The sequence below is a fragment of the Aplysia californica genome, unplaced genomic scaffold, assembly GCF_000002075.1.
Source record: "Aplysia californica isolate F4 #8 unplaced genomic scaffold, AplCal3.0 scaffold01568, whole genome shotgun sequence".
NCBI classification, from domain to species: domain Eukaryota; kingdom Metazoa; phylum Mollusca; class Gastropoda; order Aplysiida; family Aplysiidae; genus Aplysia; species Aplysia californica.
In genome coordinates this window covers 86,153-90,918 of record NW_004798838.1, presented here as the reverse complement: position 1 = coordinate 90,918, position 4,766 = coordinate 86,153, and positions in this window count along the sequence as shown.

Below are 4,766 nucleotides of genomic sequence, written 5' to 3'. Positions count from 1 at the left end.
AGGGTCACCTTTTTGTGCTTTGTTGTTATTGTTGTCATCGTTGTTGTTGTTGTTGTTGGTGGGGTTGTTCTCGTTGTTGTTGTTGTTGTTGTTGTTGGTGGTGGTGGTGGTGTTGTTGTCGTTGTCATTGTTGTTGTTGTTGTTGTTGGTGGTGGTGTTGTCGTTGTTGTTGTCATTGTTGTTGTTGTTGTTGTCGTCGTTTTTGTTGTTGTTGTTGTCGTCGTCATTGTTGTTGTTATTATAGTTGTTGTTATTATCATCAACAACAAAATTACTTGCAGAAATGACACCATTTTCTATGGTATGTGTTGGCAGGACTATTGGTAGACGTATGACGTATGAAAATATATCTGAAGAGATGAAGTTTCTCATTTTTTTGTAGATCACTGTTTCACTTTTGGTACCCAAAAAAAATCTTCGCAACTTTCAGTAATACAATCTGGACCTTTTACCCTCACTTACATTGCCCTAAACATTCGTGGCACAACCTATCCTCAAACTTCTCTTAAACTGGAGAATCAATGCCATCCACACTTTGCACAGCAAATTGTATCAATTTGTCTCAACTTAATCATATCTTTTTTCACAACAATCGAGGCTAGACTCAAAAACTTTGCTCCGTAAATAGATATCTATATAATGCTACAACTCTCCGTCGCGCGGAAAATGTTAATGGAAGTGTTCACAGCAGTTCCCACTTCTCACACGCAACACATTTTGCACACTATGTGGCCTACGTCACAGCTCCCCAATGACACTTTTTAGAGGTAAAACTTTAGCCCGTGCATAATCACGATCTCCTGATCAATGATAAGTGAAATTGGTAAACAGTTCTGCTATAGTTAGTTTGAAGCTGTCATTCCGAACTTATTTTAGGGGGATGTCGTGGTCGAGAGGTTAAGCCGTTCACCTTTTATTCAATGGGTTCCGCGTTCGAATCCAAAAAGCGATGGAAAATTTTCTTCTCTAAAAGTTTCTCATTTCACCTCCTTTCCTGCTGTCAGACAATGTTCTGTCTTCTGCTTTCGTCTCCACTTTCTGCCCCCCCCCCACCCCCTCACCTCCTTTGCCCCTCCTCTGGGCTCCTCTTTCTGCAACCTTTCGACTACTGTTGCTCCTTGGTTCCTTCTTACTGCTGTCTTTCAGCCACACCCATGATCTAATGGTAGGTAAGATCTAACACCTGGCCTTCTCGGCTAAGAGTGAAAAATCTCGAGAGGTCCAGGGTGCAAGTTGCGTACGTTAAAGATCTCTTGGTGGTCCAAAATCGATAAGAGTCGGCTTCGACCGCCACCCGGGCAAAATTCAAAATTTCCTACCAACTGAAAATGTTTAATGTGTCCCACGCGCTCATATGACCTTATGCACTTGCGAGCGCCGTAAAACATTTAGATCTACCAAAAAACAAAGCATAAAAATAAAATATTTGATGCCGTTGAAAATATGCAATTCCACACACAGTGTAACCTACTCATATTCAGTAGCGATGAGCTTATGCCAGTGAATACTTTGGTTTGAACAATAATAGAATGTAATCAATATCTCTCTCACAAGGCACCCATATCGGCCAGAGTGGACAGGCCGAAGTTTTTTTTGTTAATTTCCAACGTCTTTTCCCAAGTGTGAGTCACCCTTTGAACCGTCCAAAGTTCTGGACGTTCCTGCAATAAGCGGCTTGTGGATCATGGGTGGGATTCCCTGTAAAAGAGCAGGTGTAGCTTTGTTGGTGATTCTGAGAATCCACAGAAAAAGGGAAATGAGTATCACTGTTTTTCAGCACTTTGGGGACTAAAATGTGCGCAGACGACAACGCCCCCCTTTCACCCCCCCCCCCCCTCCCGTCCGGACAGTTGTGGCTGGCGTCGACTATAGGGTTGACCAAAAAAATATTGGCTAGTTATGACATCCTTAGAATTATTTTTTTAAAATATACATTCCCAAAAAAATTATCCAAAGCTGAGTGTTCTTTTTTTCTCTCAATATGCCCTGCAGACTTCTAGGAAAAGTCGCGCGGAGATCTTTGGCACCCAAATACCACGTTGTGTCCTGACAATGGCCCTCAACATGATGTCTAGTACGTGCTTTTGGCAGCAGCGGTGCTGCTGTCTTCCCAGGCACTGGTACTCAATGTAACAACAGACCAAGTGGAAGTAGGGAAAACAAGAAATGTTTCCCTAGAATGTCTCGACAACTTCCCCCATTTTTGGAAAATTCTGAGGTTGTAATGATAAGAGTGCTGAAAAAAGACCATGCTGGGTGGAACAGTTTTGCAGAGATCCGCGATTGCGACACGGAAGTACGGCCAAAACGTAAGGGTGTGCTCGCTGTGGCCAACAAGACCCTCACTGTAAACAGCTTTCTGCGGATCACGTGGCCCGTGGCGACTGACGATACCATAGGCACATTCAGGTGTGACGTAATTAGCCTGACGTCCTGGGAGGGTGTCAACTGGCAAAAAAGCCTACCCACGTTCATATTCCGTAAGAGTGACGTCACACTGCAGATCCTTAGCAGCATTGTGGAGGAGAACAAGAACGATTACCTCCAGCGACTGCGATCTCAGAGGGAAACCATTCTGGAGCACGTGACAACCACGGCGGAAGAAGGCAAGAGACAGTGTGCGCAGCAAAAAGAGAACCTTCTACAAAACGTCACCGCGACCGTCGAGTTTCTCTGCGAGAGAGTTTTGAGAGCAAGTGGAAGAGCCAGCTACAGGTAGGAATCTCTATTGTTGTTGTTGTTGTTGTCATTGTTGTTGTTGTTGGTGGTGGTAGTGGTGGTAGTGTTGTTGTTGTTGTTGTTGTTGTTGTTGTTGCTATTCTTGTTGTTGTCGTTATTGTCGTTGTTGTTGTGCCCTGCGGCCGTAGCTGTCTCATAGTATTGTTCCCACTGGCTTGTCTAGCTGTCTCAAAGTATTGTTCCTACTGGCTTGTCTAGCTGTCTCATAGTATTGTTCCCATTGGCTTGTCTAGCTGTCTCATAGAATTGTTCCCACTGGCTTGTCTAGCTGTCTCATAGAATTGTTCCCTAATATTGAGGAGTAATTAATATTTGCCAGGAAATATTGTCTTTTCCAGAAAGAGCAGCAAAATCTTTCCCCCACCAGAGCACCCCCCCCTTCCACCACCCTCTATTTCCATCCGAGGTTTGTGTAAGATTGAGAAGCCAAGAAAAGGAACCTCGTAACCTGACGTCATCTTCCACGCTATGTTTGTCCTTGACCTTGTCCACAGGGTCAGTGTTGACAGCGGTGAGGTTTGATACTGGCGAGGGAGGGAAAAGAATCATTAGGCGTACCTTGAGCCACGTCTCTGCGGATGTTTACTTGTCTATATCATTATACTGGCGTACAACAGACAGTAGCCACTGCAGTCACTAGCAACATCTATGACTTATCCCTTCTATTTGGACGTTAAAAGTCATGCTCAGCATATGATCGACGAATTATTGTCATTATCATTATTATTATTATTATTATTATTATTATTATTATTATTATTATTATTATTATTATTATTATTATTATTATTATTATTATTATTATTATTATTATTATTATTTTTAATATATTATTGTATAGTGTCCAGAAGGAATGACCATCTAAGTTGTAAGAGTGCGAGCAAACATTAAATTCTGCTCATATTTCTCCCACTTTCGCTGAGCTGGAAAGTTATTATATGTTATTTAAAGAGGCCAACTATGATCTCAGTGTTTCTAGTGAAGGTGGGACAAAATGATAGAAGAAGAAGAAGAAGAAGAAGAAGAAGAAGAAGAAGAAGAAGAAGAAGAAGAAGAAGAAGAAGAAGAAGAAGAAGAAGAAGAAGAAGAAGAAGAAGAAGAAGAAGAAGAAGAAGAAGAAGGAAGAAGAAGAAGAAGAAGAAGAAGAAGAAGAAGAAGAAGAAGAAGAAGAAGAAGAAGAAGAAGAAGAAGGAGGAGGAGGAGGAGGAGGAGGAGGAGGAGGAGGAGGAGAAACAAAAGCAGAAGAAGAAGAAGAGGAAGAAGAAGAAGAAGAAGAAGAAGAAGAAGAAGAAGAAGAAGAAGAAGAAGAAGAAGAAGAAGAAGAAGAAGAAGAAGAAGAAGAAGAAGAAGAAGGAGCTGTTTTATTGGCTCGGTTCTTTACCAAAATGGGAATTAAAATTGGAAACCTTCTCCTGGCAAGTAAAATTGCAGACTTGAAAGAAGAAAGAACCCATGCTATTACAACCTTCCTTTCCGCCACAGAGCGTGAGGTCGATGAAAAAAGCCAAGGGAGTCTAAGAAACAATTAATCTCCAGGCGACTGACAACACCTACAGGCTTTCCTTTTGTCACGTTATTGACGTTGTTTTAACAAAGAAATGTTATGAAGCAAAAAAGATTGCTAATTTTGGTTTTTAAAAAGCCCCCCCCCCCCACCCCCCACGCCACAGTCACCCACCTTCTTGAACTATTTGATCTATTGCACGATATCCGGGTGAGCCTAGGGGTCACAGTGAGAAGTAGACATGTCTCTCGGGAATAGCAAACTTTCTCTGATTGTCGTTATAATAATCTTCTAAACTCTTATAAGTGACGTCACTTTCCAGGTCCTGAGCCACACAGTAGACCAGAACAAGAGAGAGTGTCCACATCAGATGCTGTCCCAGAAACGCCAGATTCTGGAAAATGTGGAGACGATCATGGAGCAGAACAAACTAGCGTCTGTACAACTGGAAGAACGCATTCTTGGCAACGTCACTGCGACTTTTGAACAAAATGAACTGAAGTTATCACAACTGGAAGAACGC